Raw genomic sequence first — 20,706 nt, 5'->3', positions numbered from 1 at the left:
AAAATTTGTTAACTAACAATTTTCATCTACAAACTAATTTAAAAAAAATATTCATATCAGCAAACTCCAAAAAATATAAATTAAAATAATTATTTAATCAAAACTATTTTTTTTCATACAAACCCAAATCGATTTCATATTTTTTTTAATTTTTTTACGTTTTAATTAATGAATTCTATAAAATATCACGTGGAATTACCTTGTCCGTCAAAACAATCTCACGTGGAATCAGCTTCTAGAATACAAATGGTTAATTGTGGAGGGAAAAAAAAGTTGATAGGATGTAAGGGAGTTCATTTTGGTATTTTGCCACCGCATTGCTGACTGGAAGGGAATTCAATGGATTCCTCCCAAACTTGTCCCATGGAACATCACTCTCCTGATGCTGAAGAAATTCCTGACGATTTTGTTTGTTGCGTTTGTCTGTAAGTAATAATCACTAACCTCAAATGATTCTATGTTTCTCGCGATCTTGTCCTTTTTATTTGATTTTCATCTGAAAATACCAAAACTATTTTTTAAAATGAGTTTTTTTTTGCAGGGATCTTCTTTACAAACCGATAGTTCTGCGTAAGATTTTCCTTTGCTACTTTTATAGAAAGAACTATGAATTTCATGTTTTTTTATGTTTAACTGTTATAATTGATTGGTTCAATATTATTTTTCTTCAAAATCTACAGATTGTGGTCATATATCATGTTTCTGGTGCGTTTATAGATCAATGAATTCTCGGTACAAGTCCCACTGTCCAGTTTGTAGAAATCAATATTCTCACTTTCCGGACATCTGTCAAATGCTTCACTTCCTATTGTTAAAGTTATATCCGATTACATACAAAAATAGGGAAGCTCGGATTCTAGGTAAGCTTGGTTTGCTTTTCAGTTCGATTTCACGTTCAATCAAATATGTTTTCATGGATGTGCTTTATAAAGATAACTATTAGCAACAGAAATATTGTTTCTTAGTATTGTTTTCAAGAAAATGACATTTGATTTCGTAATCAATATTTCTATATGACTAATTTGTTGAGTTGGTTTTTGCATTGAAACGGACTGCTTATGTTCGCCATATTCAGTGGTGGATTTGTCTCTATATTTAAGGGCTGAATTGTTGTAGATAGTTTGAGATTATTCTCACTGTATTTAGTGCAGTGCTATATGCCTATATTTTTTGACATTATGGAACTTCTTATCTTGTTGCTTTGTTTGCTAAAGAGGAGGAAAAGCAAAAAGCCTGCTTTTCGCCGGAATTCAGTGGTTATGCATGTGAATCAGAGGCTGATGGAGAAATTAATCACCTTGGAAGCTCGTCAAAGTCTTCTAAAATTTCTGACTCTTCTACAAGCAAAGATGAACTTAATAAACCAGATGGACAGATAGACTCTCATGTTTCCAGGAAGGAAAATGATCAGATTTCAGTCGCGGATGTCTTGTGTGCAAGCAACTGCTTTTCCGTCCTATTGTTCTTAACTGTGGACATGGTATGCCTCTTCAATTGTTTCTTTCTTTACATTAGCATCACTGAGCCTCAATTTCCAGTTATTTGTGACTTATCTTTATTCTTTCTCAGTCTCTTGTCAATCTTGCATCAGTATCCCTGCTGCTGAGATGCTTAGGTGTCAAGTTTGTCAATGTTTGCATCCAAGGGGTTTTCTGAAAGTCTGCTTGACACTTGATTACTTTTTGGCGGCTAAATTTCCCAACGAGTATGCACTGAGAAAAGAAACTATTCAGCTCAAACAAGCTTCTTGCAAGCATGAGGGACAATCCACTTGTATGTCTCAATTTTCCACCGGTCCCATCTTGTTCTTGGTCTATCAACACTTTGGTTGATTTAGTGGTTAGCTGAATTGTATTTTTGGTTCTATCCTTTTTCCTGCTGATTGGTCTATTTCCTTATTTTTTAAGCTAAAAACTGAAGCATTTGCTTACTAATTCAATATCCAATATTTACCGAATTTCTTAGTCAGTCATGTTGGCAAAACCAATCTTAATAGGAGTCTAATTGACTGATTGTGCTATAATAGTGCTGCATTAACTTTGAGTCCTCCATGATTTTAGACTAGTTATTATGTGTGAATTTTCAGGTTCCTGGAAGCTGGTAAAAGAGATATCTCACCTGTCCAGTTGCCCTCAGAAGCAGAGCCTCATCCCTATACTCATGTAGGAGCTGGTTGTAATGCTTGTGGGGTAAATACTTTGCATACTTCCTTTTATACGAGTGCATGTCTATTTATGTTATTTAGGAGTGGCATCAATTCAGTCTTCTTTAAAGTTCAAATGAGTTGGTTTCATGCATGCTCATAATTGTCTTTTGTCTTCTTATTTCATCCCCATAAATAAAATATCCCTGTCGTAATCGGTTTTCGTCCGGGCACGAAATATTTATTTGGCGGGAAAATTGATGTGAATAAATGGTTTTGAAAATAAATAATTTGGGAGTCGCCATCGGCCTTTTGGGTTAGGTAGGTCGAATACCTAAAAATTATCTTTTAACAGAGTTTTTAAGAAAACATCAGTTAAAAGATGAACTGATCTGCGTTTATAACCAAAAATTCGTTCTTTTTAATAATAAAAAGGGATTCGTGGTCGGTTACGTTTAGGGAAGGATTAGCACCCCTACAACGCCCAAAATTGGTACTTTTTAATTATAAATTGTCTCTATTATTATAAATTTAAAAAATTCAAAATATATTTAATTTATAATACTATTATTTCAAAATTATAAAAAATATTTAAAAATATCTGAAAATGACTTCTAGGTGCCTTAAGACAGCTCTTTTCTTTGATATTTAAATTAAATAATATTTTTTATATATTTTTTTAATTTTAAAATACCAGAATATGACATCCAGTTGTATTAAGACTGTTATTTTCTTCGATATTGAAAAATAAATATTAAAATAATTAAAAAAATATTATTTATTATATATATTTATGAATACATAATAATAAAAATATTTAAAAATATAGACAAGTAAAATTAAAACAATAAAAATACAACTAGAACGATATATTTAAAAGCAGTAAAATAAATGAAAACATTTAAAATAAATGACTAAATTATAGTAAAAGTAAAATTAAAAACCTAATTCATAATTAATCAAAATTATAGGGATTATTCATGCTATTTCTTTATTTTATTTATTTAGTGACTAAAACAAAACTATATAAAATTCGGATATTAGATTAAAATAAATTAAAAATATAAACTCAGGATTAAAATATTATTTATTAAAATTAAGGGACTAAATATGTTATTTATCCTAAATATTTATAAATACGGTTAAGGGTTAAAATATAAAAAAATAAAATTTAGAGACCAAATTGAAAGGATTATAAATTTGATTTAGTGACTAAAATGTAAGAATTACAAGTTAGGATGGCTGCGGAAAGGGTTTAACCTTTACCAAATTACACAGATACCCCTCATCAAAACGGCGTCGTTTTGATGAGGGTATTAATACCCAAACGGCCGGCCTCCCTTGGGCTATTGTTTCATTTGTCTGGTTTTGCTTCTCTCTCTACAGAGAGAGAAGCTCTCATTTTCCTTCATCGGAGAAGAGAACCGGTCTCCGTTTTCGACGATGATCGCCGCCGCCGGCCACCGTCTCCGGTGGCCGGAGATTACCAAACTACCCCAAATTAAAGATATCAACTCCTAAAGGCCAAATCCAACCTCCTTTTACCCTAAATCCCCTTAGATCGACATAGATCTAAGGTTTTTTTACCTTTGACTCTCGACTTTTCGATGGTACGAGGAGGCTCTGATGACTGCAGTTTCCTCGGTAAGTTTCTCTCTTCCCTTCTCTTTCGATATTTGACTGTTGGGTTGTTCTGTGTTGGCTTGCTGTGGCCCCTCTTTGTTTTTGTCTCTCCGTTTTTCTCCTATTCTTCATTCCTCTTTTTTTTTTCAGGTTTGGTGGTGGCTTTTTATAGCCACCACAGTGCTCGGATCGGACCAGTCCCAAGAGGGAAGCTTTGGTGAGTCACCATAGCTATGGTGGTGACTCACCATAGGGCTTCAACGTGTGTGGCTTCATGGCAACGGCGGGCTTAGACATCTGGAAGTGGAGGTGTCGGCAGTGTGACATGGGGCAGAGTGGAGGTTTCTGGCGAGGCGGCTGGAAGCTAGGGTTTGGGCCGGTTTGTAGTTATTATTATTATTTATTTATTATTTTCTTTAATAATAATAATAATATATATAATAATATATATAATAATAATAATAATAATAAACAAATAAATAAAATGGGTAAAAAAAATTAGTATCTTCAGCTGCCCCTCTTTGCTCATTCTTGTGTTAACAAGAATAGGGCAAAGATGAAAAGATAATAAAATTTTTTATCCATTTGGTTTCACTTGATTATGCATGGAGATGTTGAATAACTTCTTCTCTTTCTTTCAAATGAGTTCTTCTCATTATGAACTTTCCGCTGGGGATGATGTTGACCTCTTTCTTTCTTTTTTGTGATAGAGTCATTCAAAAGGTTGAATAAGCTCTTGATGAGTTCTTCTCATTATGAACTTCTTCTTCCTTCTTCAGATGAGTTCTTTTCATTATGAACTTTTTCTGGAAAGGCTGATCCATCAATTGATGAATTCAGGTAAAAGGTTGAACAAATTCTCATTATGAACTTCTTCCTTCTTCAGATGAGTTCTTCTCATTATGAACTTTCTCTGGCAAAGCTAATCCATCAAGTGATGGATTCAGACAAAAGGTTGAACAAATTCTTCTCATTATGAATTTCTTCTTCCTTCTTCAGATGAGTTCTTCTTATTATGAACTTTCTCTGGCAAAGCTAATCCATCAAGTGATGGATTCAGGCAAAAGGTTGAACAAATTCTTCTCATTATGAATTTCTTCTTATTATGAACTTTCTCTGGCAAAGCTAATCCATCAAGTGATGGATTCAGGCAAAAGGTTGAACAAATTCTTCTTATGAACTTCTTCTTCCTTCTTCAGATGAGTTCTTCTTATTATGAACTTTCTCTGGCAAAGCTAATCCATCAAGTGATGGATTCAGGCAAAAGGTTGAACAAATTCTTCTTATGAACTTCTTCTTCCTTCTTCAGATGAGTTCTTCTTATTATGAACTTTCTCTGGCAAAGCTAATCCATCAAGTGATGGATTCAGGCAAAAGGTTGAACAAATTCTTCTTATGAACTTTTTCTTCCTTCTTCAGATGAGTTCTTCTCATTATGAACTTTCTCTGGCAAAGCTAATCCATCAAGTGATGGATTCAGGCAAAAGGTTGAACAAATTCTTCTTATGAACTTCTTCTTCCTTCTTCAGATGAGTTCTTCTCATTATGAACTTTCTCTGGCAAAGCTAATCCATCAAGTGATAGATTTGAACAAAAGGTTGGACAAATTCTTCTCATTATGAACTTCTTCATCCTTCTTCAGATGAGTTTTTCTCATTATGAACTCGAACTGGAAAAGATAATCCATCAAGTGATAGATTTGAACAAAAGGTTGGACAAATTATTCTCATTATGAATTTTTTCTTCATTCTTCAGATGAGTTCTTCTCATTATGAACTCGAACTGGTACTGTTGATCCATTGAATGATGGATTTAAATCTTTGCTAAAATCTTTGAAATTCCTATCAAAATTCAACATGGATAAAATGAATGAAAATGCACATATTTTTGCAAATGCCTAAATATGATGCATGAATGTTGATGCAATCTTCATTTGACTTCAAAATGGTGAACTTGGTTTTCCTCCACTTCATCATTTATTGTCAGGGTCGCCTTTGGATATCAGTGTAGCAATTTATGCTATCAAGCTTGCATTTTTGAAGAACCATCTGATCAACTTGTATCTTTATGTCTTCTTTGCTTCATGAAAGTCTCAGAAGAATTGTTTCATTTGTGGAACTCTTGCCGTAGTCAGAACTATGACTTTGATGCCCCATTTTGTTTTGGATAAAACCAACTTTCTTTGCTTGGAGTTGTGTAGAAATCTAATAAAGCTTTCATCTTTGAAAAGAGAATCTGTCATCTTTAAAAAGGGAATCTATCATCTTTAAAGAGAGAATCTATCATCTTTGAAGAATGTAGATGTAGATATGTTTGACTCAGCAGGGATTAATTAGGAGAGTAGAGTCTGTTCTGATTTGACTCTTGAAACACATCATAAGGAGAATTTATCTCAATTCCTTTCATGTCTCCATATTTAATTGGTTCCCGAACAAAGCAACTTGGACCATATAATATGTCTCCATATTTAACTAGTTTCTTGTGGTTAAAATTTCAGCTCTCCATCTGCGGAAAGAAATCTTCATCATATCTCATCTTATAGTCTTGAAGTTGAAAAAGACAAACTTCATCTTGGATCAAAAAAATGGAAAACCATATGATAACAATATTGGTTCAACACCATAATCACTGGTTCGTAAAACATTTGACAACATATTCATCATCTCATGTGGCTTCTGCTTGGATTGCTGGTCAAGAAAATTCTTTGCACAGTGTTTAAAACTTTTGTATGATGTCACAAGACCATTTGAGAACAAAACTCCATGGGGATTCAAGTGTGATGTTGGTATGACCAAAAAGTTGGTCAATTTCTCAAGATAAGCTAGTGTTGAATTGAATAGGAGACACTAATTGATCTTGATATCATCTCGGGCAAAGACAAATGTGATACTGATCACGTTTTCTTCTATAATGATCTTTGTAGGAAGTAGAAACACTTCAACTATAGGATCAATGTACAGAAAGATATTCGTGGAATTATTGCTGCTGGGGATGAAACAATCATGATAAAACCAAAATAGATGAAAACTCAGTTTATCTTGGCTAGCAATGATGATCCCAAATAACAACTGGAATAACAGTAATATAAGTGAGAGTCGAGTCTCCCTTTTTCAATGTCATCAAGCAAGCAAAAACTGATGTGAAAAACAGCTTCATAATCTCAATAGTATGGTTGAAACTATTTGCTAGGAATCTCAAAGAAATATGAAATTATCACCGACACACAGAAGGCCAAATTCAATGCTGAGATCTTAAGGAACTGAACCCTGGATCGAGTGGTCTGTCTGGGGATCATCTTTATTCATGCAACCGTAATGTAGTTTATCAAAGAACACACTGTCATGTGACACATGGTTAAGAAGATTGGGTATTTGAAAACATACTTGCTGAGTAAACATTTGTTCAATAACATGATCATAATGTAACTGCCTGATGAACGAAGCAATTTTGTATAGTCAGCTCGACTGTCCTTGTTTCATCATTTTCATTCTTCATATCTTTCTGTCTCATTGGAAATATTTTCTTAAATCAATGATCTTTAACACAGGATGATATGGGCCTTCAGCATACCCCAACATGGGCTAATACAAGCGTGCAAAATGCATCGACATTCTTGATTCTGATTGAAATGGGCTTTTATCATGCACCAACATTTGCTTCTTGTTAATCTGAGCCTTCAAAATGCCCCAACATTTGCTGATACATATGCTAAAAGTAGGCTTAGTCATTACTTCTTGTTGAGATGAGCCTTCAAAATGCCCCACATGGATCTGTCTGAAGAAACCTTTAAAATGCCCCAACATTTGCTGATATAGATGTTAAAAGTGTTCTCAACATTATTTCTCTCTGAGATGAGCCTCCAAGAATGCCCAAATATTCATATTGCTGTGAGCCTTCAAAATGCCCCAAGATTTTATTTCTGATTGGAATGGGCCTTCACGATGTCCCACATGGATCTGTCTGAACTGGGCTTTCGAGATGCCCTACATAAAACATTTCTGTCTGAAATGGGCTTTCGAGATGCCCCAATATTTGCTGATGCAGATTCACTCTCAATGTCTGTTTGACTTGAATATCATGATCCCCACGAGGTCTAATTTTGACAATACACTGTTGTAGGTACTTGTGGCTTTATTCGTGCCTCAAATCTGTTTATCTTGAATGCTCTCATTCTGGTGTCACTAAACAGTAGTGTTGTCAAGTAACTGGAGGAATTCTCTTCTTGTTGTCATAGAATTAATAAGTGCTCAATCATTCTGAAAGAAACGTCTGAAATATGTGTCTTCTGAATGAGGTGACCATTTTCTGTATCTGGAGGGATTTAGTCAGATAGTGAAGTAAAAATAGCTTGCTAATCCCAGGCTGACACAGTGGCTTATCATCTTTCAGTGAAGGCCATCTTTGAAATATATTTTTCTGTGGGAGAGAAACCAATTTATGCAAACAGTAATCTGATGCAATGGCAAGACTATATATACAATAATACAAGTTCATCAAAAATCCGCACACATGCAACATGTTGATCCTGATAACAACTCATCTGATTATGAAGCGATCTTTCAGGATGATTTCACAGATATTGATAGTTCTTCTGATATCGAGGAAATCATGAATTCTGATTCTGATGAGGAGAGTAAACTGTTATACTTGACAAAAATGGGATTCTCAGAGGTTGAGGCTTCAATAACCATGGAGAGATGTGGTTCAGATTCATCAATTGCAGAATTGACAGATTTTATATGTGCTGATCAAATGGCTAAGGTTACTGATGCACTTCTTATGGTAGAAGATAGGAAGCCATTATGCAATGATCCCAATTACAAGCAAAGGCGAAACTTGGGCTATGATTTGTGGAAAAGGAAGAAGCAGAGGAAGCTTGAAAAGAAGCTTCTTAATGAAGATGATCATGCAGTTCATCTTTCAATTCCAATGATTGATTTTGGAGTTCATACCGAATCAGATCAGATAACTCAAAGAACACTTCCAGAAGATGTTATGAACACATTCCTCTCAAATTCAATGATTGGTTTTACCAAACCAGATCAGATAACTCAAATAACACTTCCAGAAGATGTTATGAACACATTCCTCTCAAATTCAATGATTGGTTTTACCAAACCAGATCAGATAACTCAAAGAACACTTCCAGAAGATGCTATGAGCACATTATTCTTCCAAATTCAATGATTGGTTTTACCAAACCAGATAAGATAACTCAAAGAACACTTCCAGAAGATGCTATGAGCACATTATTCTTCCAAATTCAATGATTGGTTTTACCAAACCAGATCAGATAACTCAAAGAACACTTCCAGAAGATGTTATGAGCACATTATTCTTCCAAATTCAATGATTGGTTTTACCAAACCAGATCAGCTAACTCAAAGAACACTTCCAGAAGATGCTATGAGCACATTATTCTTCCAAATTCAATGATTGGTTTTACCAAACCAGATCAACTAACTCAAAGAACACTTCCAGAAGATGCTATGAGCACATTGCATTTATTCCAGTTAAGGTTTGGACTGGGATATCACAGTACTTATTAGATGTAAAGCCATAATTTGTAGATTCGAAACATTTTCATGCTACTACACTGACAATGACTATATTCATAATTCTGCCAATTAAGAACAGATTTTCTCTTTATTCTGCTTCTTCCATGTGCTGATGCTTTTCCATTGACAAAGAAATGATGGCCTTCTTTTGAGTGTCCAGAAATATGTTCTTAATGAGTGCTGAAAATGGAATCTAGTATGGGTTGGAAAGAATAAAGTTGCTCCACTTGAACCTGATGAGGTGGAAATGCTTCTAGGTTTCCCTAAAAACCATACACGAGGATCTGTATAGAGACATGTTCCATGGTGGTATCAATGTCCTGTCTTTTTTCTCTGGGATCAATGATGCAGAAGTTGCATTTTACTGTCTTGGCATACTTTTGAAAACAGATGTGCAAGAACTGAATGATGATCGGTTGGAGCAATTGATGAGTAGTTTTGTCGAATTCGACCTTGTTGTAAGTGGAATCCAGCGTAACAACCTTACTGGAAGAAATAAACATCATCATGATGAACTAGAAGATTTTTGTTAGTGCATTTTCTTGCAATGATTGCTACAACAAACTGTCTCTTCTGCTGCTTCAATATATCCCACTCTTTTCGAATTATGGAACGGTTTAGTTGACAGTAAAATTTGTCATCTTCAACTTTTGGAATCCTGTAACCAATGTTACCCTATATAAAAGGCCTATAAGGGTAGATTCTGTTCCAATGTCTTATTCTGTGCCATAAGTCCTTAAATTCAAATTCAGCAATCTTCTGAAGGACATAATGAATATCATCTTGACAAAGAAAATGATCAGCATAGAAGAAGTAGCAATAATGTATCAAGACTTGAGCCAGCATCACGGTATAACCAGAGTGCAGGTAGTGACTTGTTCATGGCTTTATGATGTAATCTTCTAGAGAACATGAATTGATGGTTGGGGAAAGTAATCTTTCTGGCGATGCTTATCGCCCTCAGCATGAGATAAATGATAATCTTTCTTGATGAATTGCTAATGTCATAGGAGAGTGTCACAAGTTCAATTCTCCAGACTTTCTGGCTTCTTGGACCACTTGCCTTCAAAAATGTGAAGCGCTTCATTCTTCTGGCTTCGTTCATTCTTTTTCTACAACAGAGGTAGAATAAGCAATAATTGCTTTTAGGATCTTCCTCATTTGAGACTGTATTATTTGAAAATGTTTTTTTCTCCTTTCTTTATTGAAGAATGAAAGAATTTTGCAAAGTATTACCCCTTTCAGGTTCACAATATAATCGAATCATAAACAACGAGTTTAATGAATATCAAATAAATCAACTACACTTTTAAATCATTCAAAAATCATAGTCCTATGGCAAGTGTCAAAATTATTGACTGATTTAAGGTGTAGGTGGATTTTGGTAAAGTAGGTTCTTTCAAGTTGGTTTAGTATGTCGTTTTGGCTTACACTAACTTGAAGAAATGGTTGTTATGCCCATCTTGTAGAGATGCTTCTTGTTTCCAGAATCTCAGGAACATTTTTGAGATGTGTGGTGCTTCATTAAGAGCTTAAGATCGTCTCTTATATCGTTGTTGCACCATTCAATATTCGAGCCGCCTTTTCAGGTTTTCAACTCGAATCCTCCTTTGGTTCTAAGATGTTATTTAAAAATTTATATCTTGAACCCACCTTTATCATTTTTCATATCATGCATTAAAGATTTTAAAAACCAATTTTTGCAAATAAAAATCAATCTTGGAAGGTGGAATGAATTCTGAAGATATTCTCTTTTACTTAGAAATCCATGTATGATTAGAATGGACTTTTCAGGTACGTAACGTAGGCCATGGCTTATGGTTATGAAAAAAAGGGATAAAAAGGCCCAAATAAGTGTTTAAGGGTCATCAAACCAAGGATCAATTCATTCTGATGCCATCAATCTTGCCTTGCTTAACTTGGATCTGCTTTGTTGGGGATTTTTCCATCATTTGGATCCCTCTAGACTGCCAAATTTTGGATTCATTTCCATTTTCTCATATCTTCAGCATTTCTTGCTTTTCTTGTTTGTACTTGATCAACCTTGTAACTTGAGGCTCAATAATTCACCCATCTTGATTCAATTTTTTCTTTTTTCTTTTTTTTTTGTTTTGTTTTGTTTTGTTTTTCCTTCTTTCTTTGCTGGATGAGTATAATACTTCAATTGCTTTGATCACCTCCTTTTCCTTTTGCATTTTGGAGGTTTTCCATTATTCTTGATTGGATTGATCTTCAAGCACTCTGTATTTGACATACTTTGTAGTTCAAAACTTTCATGACTTCATGGAAACTTGTCTTCGTAATAAAACTGTATTGACAATCTTTATTCTTGTGAGCCAATATCCTTTACCTTGCCCCCCAATGTAGAGGGTGATCATTGGTTAGGGTTGAATTAGAAGAAAAATTATTCAGGCTCAAATGGGGACAACAAAGGATATATATATATATATTAAAGGATAAATGAAACAATGCCGTTCATCATCTCATACACAGAAACCTTTGTAAAAAGAGGTATCCACAGGGGGATGAATATTCAAGATTAACTTTATTTACATGAAAAAATGTAATTAATGCATGATAAATTTATTTCAATCAATCACTTTCCCCTTCTTCTTTGAGTATGCCCTAATCACTCGAAGTTATCATCAATGAGTTGGTCCATGATGCCTCATCTAGTCTCTTCTTGCAGTAAAATTCACGAATAGTTGAAAGTTTGGTTCTTTTGAGGTCTTTTGGTTTATGATGGTTTTGTATTTGGAAGGACAAATGTGTGACTTATAAAGTCATGTATATGGTGGAAGGTAGTATCATCAATCAATCGACTCTACCCGATAAGGTAAACATCTAGAGTTTGTGTCTCAAAAACAGGTAGAGACATTTCTTCAGAGTCTCAAATAAATGTAGTGTCAGGATTTGGTTTTGGTAAAGGTCGAGTAATTGGTGTTGGATGGGATATGGAATATATAATTTTATCACTTGCCAATAGATCTATAACTCTTGCAAATTTAAAAGAATATTTAATCTACTTGATACTCAATAATCTCAAGATTAAAACTTGATTCTTTGCTCATAACCATAAAAGCAACACAATTTATTTTTTTGCAAATGGCGGAGAAAGAAACAAAAAAACAAGTTCAAACAAGATGCTGAAAATAGAAAGTACTATAGTGGTAGATAACACTTCCACTTGTTTTTGCATCATACTCCTCTAATGTTGGGTGTGTACTTAGCCCAAAATTTTTATCCTTATTTGCCCCCCATTCCTTGATCGTTTCTTGTGTCAAGACTCCCTTGTCGACGAGCGTTTCTATTTCCTTTAACAGTGATCAACAATTCTCTGTTGAATGTCCAGATATTCCCAAGTGAAAATTACAGAAGCTATTTTGATCATAGCAATGGGCATAAGGCTTTGGTGACATCTTCACCAATCTTGGTGTAATGTATTGACTTTTAACCAAATGAGGGTACAGGTCTGAGATAGATTCTTTAAACACCTTCAGAGTTTTTCTCGCTCGCGAGGCTATCACTTTCTTTGATCGTTCTGAACGAATGAATGCTCTCATGTTATCGAGGGGGTTCTGAATGCTCATTTCAGCTATAACTGGGGTAATATTAACCAGATTTCTTAAGTTGTCCTTTGCCTTACTGGTTTTTGGAGAATCTGATATATATCTGAGGTGTCTTCTGGGTTATATCTGCCTCATTCTTTCTTTAGACCTATAGGCCAATCTCGAATTACATCCATGGGAGCCTTTTGATTTCTTTTCCCATTTTCTTGTGCCCAATATTCTTCGTAGGATTTGGTTATATTAGTTTCTGTTGAAGAAACAATTTCTGAACATTGAACCTTCACCCCTTCTTTTACCTTATATTTTTGAATTGCTTGCTCTAAAGGGTCTGGGAAATTTCTCTTAAGGTTACCAGGAACCTTAGCTGAACAATTTGGAATTCCAGTCTGATTTATCCAAGGAACTTCCTTATAGGTCCAATTATCATTTGGAGGCCACTATGATTGATCAAGTTGTGGAGTAATTGATCTGGCTGAGAGCATTTTTGGATGCAACTTTTCACTCGAACAGTGGAAGGGAGGAAATTGAAATCCCTGCACATTCTTTTTCTTCTTGATCACTCTATAAGATTTGGCACCATGTTTAACTGAATAAGACCTCACTGTATTAACCCCAGCTTCTTTCTTGACTTTAGTATTGTCAGAGCCTCTTATCTTGCCATTCTTGATAGCCATTTCGATGATTTCTCCACTTATGATGATGTCAGAGAAATTATTAGGGCCAACCCCTATCATGTGATTAACATAAGGAAATTTTAATGTGCTGATGAACAAAGTAGTGAACTCTTTTTCAGTTAATGGTGGATGTACTTGAGAAGTAACGTCTTTCCATCATTGTGAATATTGTCGAAAGCTTTCATTGCACTTCATATTCATACTTTGCAACATTGTTCGATCAGGGGCCATATCAGTCATGTGCTTGTATTGACCCAAAAAAGCTTGAGCTAAATCCCTCCAAGAACGTATTTGAGTACGTTTTAGCTGATTATACCATCTGGATGCAGACCCAGATAAACTGTCTTGGAAACAGTGGATCAACAATTTTTCATTCTCTACATAGCCAGCCATACGACGACAATACATAGTGATATGATATGAAGGGCATGTGGTCCCATTATACTTCTCAAAATCTGGAACCTTGAACTTTGGTGGAATAACCAGGCCAGGGACCAAACTTAGTTCTTTGGCATCAAACCCATAAAATGACTCAACTGTCTCTATAGATTTTATCACCTCTTCTATATTTTCCAGTCGTTGAGTGAATTTTTCCTTCTCAACTGATTTGTTTAGGTCAAGGACCTTATTACAAAATTCATCAGGCTCCAACTCAGAAGTAGTAGAACAATTAGTGGGGAATGATGCTCCAGCTTGATATGGTGAGTTCTTAACAGCAAAATAAATTGGTGACAGAATTTCCTGGGGTATAGAGGTGAACTCAGGAATCTGAACAGGTGTAACACCCAAAGAATTTGTGGGGTTTTCAACAAGACTCTTTCCAGCAGTCAAATGCTTATCAATCATTTCTTTCATATTGTTCAGTAGATCGATCTGAGAATTAGCTTTGATTTGTGCCAACTTGCTCCTCAATTCCTCTTGTATTTCTTTCTTCTTTATCTCAAATTTGGCTAGCCTATCTTCAGTTTCTTTAGACATTTTTCTTGTGTCGTGCTGAGCGTTCTTGCTTCAAGGAAAAACCAAGATCACTTCGTTTGGAATCCTTATTTTAATGAATGAATGTTTTAATGTATTATGAAAAAAATGCAAAGATGCCAAATGCAAATGTAAAATTGTAAATGTAAATTATTTAAAATACCAGAATAGGACATCCAGTTATATTAAGACTGCCCTTTTCTTTGATATTGAAAATAAATAAACATTATTATTTAATTAAATATGTTTTAATGCATGATGTAAATTTAAAAATGTAAATGTAAATACAAACGTAAAATGTACAAATGCAAAATACAAATGCATGTATGAAAAGGTGTTACTCAAGAGTGATCATCTTAGAACAGATTTCATTGAACGCAAAAGTTTCGGTACATCAAACAAAACTTTACATATAGGGATATATTTCATTCCTAACTTCTCCAAAGCCAAATTAGTCTATCAACTTAAGGGACATATTGCTTGTCTGGACTGCAACCTCTTCCATGACATTCTCTTTCATTTTCTGTCACTTTTCGGAGTTGCTCATTTTCCCTTGTAAGAGATCTTTTCTGTCCAAGAAGTTCTTGAACAAGATCTTCATATATGTTGCAGTTCTTTTTCAGCTTGGTGACCCCTGTTATCCATTCTTCTGGGGTACTTCCTAGGCCAGCATTTTGAAAGGTTTGACTGATCTTCTGAAAATCTTCATGCATGGTTTTCATTTCTGTGCTCAATTTCTCGTTTTGGTCGTTCAAGTCCTTCAAATAACATGCTTGAGCTTCATAAAAATCTCCACTACTCTGAATGTCCCGACTTATACTCTTACCATAGACTGCTTTTGATATCAATCTGGCAGAATCTTTATGGATTACTTTTGGTATTAATATAACCGGTTCTCTGTGTGCAGAACTTCCCTCGATCCTCGTAGTTTCTTCAGGATGTCTTTCCTTGGTCGTATCATATTTTGTTTGATCATAATTTTTTTTTCCATTTACGATTTCTTTCCAATATGATGAACAGTCTTTCAAGCCAACACCTTTTGGTTATGCCATGATCATGTAATGCAAACAAAAGAAATCAATATGAACATATTAGAGCAATGTAATATGCATGAAAAAAAAATAGAATAGTTAGTACCAACTAAAAAAATCTATTTATCAATGTATAAATCTTAACCTCATGTTTTCTAGTTCCATGATTTGTTTGGAAAATTTAACTTAACCGCACGATTTCTAGTTCGCATGCATTTATTCAGGAAAAGGAAATAAAATAAATTAAAAGTTAGAGTTTATTTCTCCTTTGTGTATACCTACTGACAAAATTTCGGCATGGTTTCAGATTGAGAGAGTTTCTAGGGTTTATTATATGCAGGTTTTCAGTTATAGGAGTAAAGGTACTCGAATTGTCCTTGTTGATGCCCCCTTGGGCTATCAAACCCTCAATCCTAGTCCATTATAGACTTAAACGGACCGAGTTCAATTCGAGGGGATACATTTCTCTATGACTAACACGGAGAATAAATTTTCACGAAGACATAGAGCATGTGAACCCCGAAAGTTACTTGCTAGGTCTGACACGGAGAATAAATTCTCACGAAGACGTCGCTTTCACTCCCACTTAAAAGGGACAAACTCAATTATAGAGCTTTATGTTATGCAATGCAAGTGTTGTGTGTGAGGAGAAATGTTCAAACCTCTAACAGAACAAATAAAATAATGAAATAAAATATTTGCAAATAAAATGAAATATTAATAAGAAAATATATAAATAGTATGAAAATAATAAGTATATATAAAAATTTTGAAAAGAAAGAATTAAAAATTAAATATATGAATTTTTAATTTATAATTAATAGAGACAATTTATAATTGATTTTAAAAGATTGACCGGTCCCCAGCGGAGTCGCCAAGCTGTCGTAACCGGTTTTCGTCCGGGCACGAAATATTTATTTGGCGGGAAAATTGATGTGAATAAATGGTTTTGAAAATAAATAATTTGGGAGTCGCCATCGGCCTTTTGGGTTAGGTAGGTCGAATACCTAAAAATTATCTTTTAACAGAGTTTTTAAGAAAACATCAGTTAAAAGATGAACTGATCTGCGTTTATAACCAAAAATTCGTTCTTTTTAATAATAAAAAGGGATTCGTGGTCGGTTACGTTTAGGGAAGGATTAGCACCCCTACAACGCCCAAAATTGGTACTTTTTAATTATAAATTGTCTCTATTATTATAAATTTAAAAAATTCAAAATATATTTAATTTATAATACTATTATTTCAAAATTATAAAAAATATTTAAAAATATCTGAAAAGGACTTCTAGGTGCCTTAAGACAGCTCTTTTCTTTGATATTTAAATTAAATAATATTTTTTATATATTTTTTTAATTTTAAAATACCAGAATAAGACATCCAGTTGTATTAAGACTTTCCTTTTCTTCGATATTGAAAAATAAATATTGAAATAATTAAAAAAAATATTATTTATTATATATATTTATGAATACATAATAATAAAAATATTTAAAAATATAGACAAGTAAAATTAAAACAATAAAAATACAACTAGAACGATATATTTAAAAGCAGTAAAATAAATGAAAACATTTAAAATAAATGACTAAATTATAGTAAAAGTAAAATTAAAAACCTAATTCATAATTAATCAAAATTATAGGGATTATTCATGCTATTTCTTTATTTTATTTATTTAGTGACTAAAATAAAACTATATAAAATTCGGATATTAGATTAAAATAAATTAAAAATATAAACTCAGGATTAAAATATTATTTATTAAAATTAAGGGACTAAATATGTTATTTATCCTAAATATTTATAAATACGGTTAAGGGTTAAAATATAAAAAAATAAAATTTAGAGACCAAATTGAAAGGATTATAAATTTGATTTAGTGACTAAAATGTAAGAATTACAAGTTAGGATGGCTGCGGAAAGGGTTTAACCTTTACCAAATTACACAGATACCCCTCATCAAAACGGCGTCGTTTTGATGAGGGTATTAATACCCAAACGGTCGGCCTCCCTTGGGCTATTGTTTCATTTGTCTGGTTTTGCTTCTCTCTCTACAGAGAGAGAAGCTCTCATTTTCCTTCATCGGAGAAGAGAACCGGTCTCCGTTTCCGGCGACGATCGCCGCCGCCGGCCACCGTCTCCGGTGGCCGGAGATTACCAAACTACCCCAAATTAAAGATATCAACTCCTAAAGGCCAAATCCAACCTCCTTTTACCCTAAATCCCCTTAGATCGACATAGATCTAAGGTTTTTTTACCTTTGACTCGACTTTCCGATGGTACGAGGAGGCTCTGATGACTGCAGTTTCCTCGGTAAGTTTCTCTCTTCCCTTCTCTTTCGATATTTGACTGTTGGGTTGTTCTGTGTTGGCTTGCTGTGGCCCCTCTTTGTTTTTGTCTCTCCGTTTTTCTCCTATTCTTCCTTCCTCTTTTTTTTTCAGGTTTGGTGGTGGCTTTTTATAGCCACCACAGTGCTCGGATCGGACCAGTCCCAAGAGGGAAGCTTTGGTGAGTCACCATAGCTATGGTGGTGACTCACCATAGGGCTTTAACGTGTGTGGCTTCATGGCAACGGCGGGCTTAGACATCTGGAAGTGGAGGTGTCGGCAGTGTGACATGGGGCAGAGTGGAGGTTTCTGGCGAGGCGGCTGGAAGCTAGGGTTTGGGCCGGTTTGTAGTTATTATTATTATATTATTATTATTTATTTATTATTTTTTTTAATAATAATAATAATATATATAATAATATATATAATAATTATAATTATAATAATAATAATAATAAACAAATAAATAAAATGGGTAAAAAAATTAGTATCTTCAATCCCATTCTACAAAGTTTTAAAACCTGTCTTCCTTTATTTTCTCTCATAACATTTTTATTCTTTTCTAACTAAAATTGCTTGTAAATAGTCTAATGGAAATGCAGAGTGCAAGCATGTGTGTGCGTGTACGCGCTTGTTTTGGCTAGTGTCTTTTATTCTTATTCCTAACACTCCTTAGTTAGTCTTGTCGATAGTTTCCGGGCATTGAACTTTGAAAATTTGTATTGATGACATTTTATTGCTTAAAGAGGGGTCCAATAATGGGCAAGTTGCTCTATATTGCTTTTTGATTCAGTGTTTGTTGGATTTTGTTAAGAGCTATTCAAGCTACATTTTCGCCTGATCTAATGCATAAAGATGGGAGTATATTATTGCTTTGCTTTGCTAAACTAATTGATACTTATTTCTATGGTGTAATGGTCATTGCTTGTAGTGTTAGATTCTTTTATAGTAAGTCTAATAATACTCAATTTTGTACTGGCAGATTTGTCCGATAGTTGGGGATAGATACAGATGCAAGGATTGTACAGAGAAAATGGGATTTGATCTTTGTGGAGATTGCTATAAAACTCGACCTATGGTTCCAGGCAGGTTCAATCAGAGACACACTCCATGTCATAAGTTTGTGCTTATAAAGCGCAACTTTACCTGAAGGTTGAGGCTGTTGACTGAACAACTAGAGAATGATTCTACTTCTATTGTCGTCGTTAATGAATCTCCGGATATCTGGAAACCGGACTAGTGCCTCATGCTTTATCGGGCACTATACAAGAAAACATTCACACTAATCTAGCATCGTATTTGAAGATGCAGCTGGAGATACTGTTTCCCTATTGGTCGATTGATAACGGGTTAGTAATATTCTAGTGATAGGAACCGATTAATTACTTATAGATCTCATAATATTCCATGGTAACTCATGTATGACGAAATAAGCATTTTGTTGAATAGGAGGAAAATCATGATTTATCATAGACAGCAAAGAAATCAGAATCAAGTAAAAAGCACACTATAAACTATTCAAAATTTAGAGCAAGCAACAATGGTTCCCCTCATTTTTTTATTTTTTATTTTTGGCTTATTAAAGGCATGAATTGTTTGCCAATACTCCTTCAAATTGTACTCGAATGAGAAATACTATGGCAACTTAAGGGCGCAACCCAATCGAACAAAATCATGTATCCCCTTGGGCCATATTGAAGCCATAACAAAAGTCACATCGTGGGGTTGCAGTCTAGATATCCATGTCAGCATCCTTAAGAGGTTTTAGATCTCTGAACAAAATGAAAACAATGAAGTATGATCAGAATTCTAGTCTTGGAGTACATCATATTTAATTTAAGTTTTGTATTCATCAGATGTCCTATTACGATCGATCAGTTGGTTTTAGAATCGATTAAATTCAAAAGATTTTGATATCATTAAATGTAATATTCGACTTAAAAGATTTTAAAAAATTGATTGTTACATTAAGTCACAGAAATTACTCACTAAAATTTTCAAATGTTTGATTTGTCAAAATCATCCTTACATCCAAAAAATTAAGAAAATCATAGCACATACATATGAAAACAATATTATAGAAAATATGGAGTTCCAAGATTAGAATATTTTTTTAACGTCAACCCTAAAAAATTGTATAAGCCATACAAAGCTGGGAAAAAGAAAAACTCTTTTTCTCTATCATCTTCTCTCCTCTATAAAATTATCAATTATAATTCCCCACCTGAATCAACCCATACCAAAATCATTATAATTAACATTAAATACAAATACCGTAATTTAGTTTAAAAATTTGTTGGAACATTGGATTCCGTTGTCTTACCAAACAAAAATCAAAATATGAAGCCGAACGCGTGCCCAACAGTGATAATGAACTGACGTAAAACAAAACTTTTTAATAATATAAAATAAATATATCTTTTCAATTTTTTCATGTCTCCCTTTTCATTTCCTCGTTTGCTGCTTCTTTAAAGCTTTAGATTTGACCCTTTTAGGTATATGCTCTGTCGGTTTAGTTAAATAGATACATAAAGCTTTCACTTACAACTTTTAAACATAATAATTATTATTAGGGTAAAGGATATTAATAGTCCCTAAACTTTTAGAGAACTTTCATTTTGGTCACCTAATTTTTATATCTTACAATACAGTCACTAAACTTTTAGTTCGTTTTCAATAAGGTCTCTGACGTTACCTCTCGTTAGTTTTATCCGACATGACACTTACCTATATTTAACCCTTCTTTTTCTTCTTCTTTTACTCTTTAAACTAAAATCCCTTCACCACATTTTTTTCTTCTTCT

At 33.9% G+C, this 20,706-nt stretch overlaps 1 pseudogene; it reads left to right on the top strand.

The window, feature by feature from the left end:
- The first annotated feature begins 324 nt into the window (after nucleotides 1-324).
- Nucleotides 325-19,230, top strand: LOC120143592 (annotated as a pseudogene).
- The last annotated feature ends 1,476 nt before the right edge of the window (nucleotides 19,231-20,706 follow it).

The sequence above is a fragment of the Hibiscus syriacus genome, unplaced genomic scaffold (genome assembly GCF_006381635.1).
Source record: "Hibiscus syriacus cultivar Baekdansim isolate YM2019G1 unplaced genomic scaffold, ASM638163v2 tig00110858_pilon, whole genome shotgun sequence".
Classification (NCBI taxonomy): Eukaryota; Viridiplantae; Streptophyta; class Magnoliopsida; order Malvales; family Malvaceae; genus Hibiscus; species Hibiscus syriacus.
This window is presented reverse-complemented; position numbering and strand designations above follow the sequence as displayed.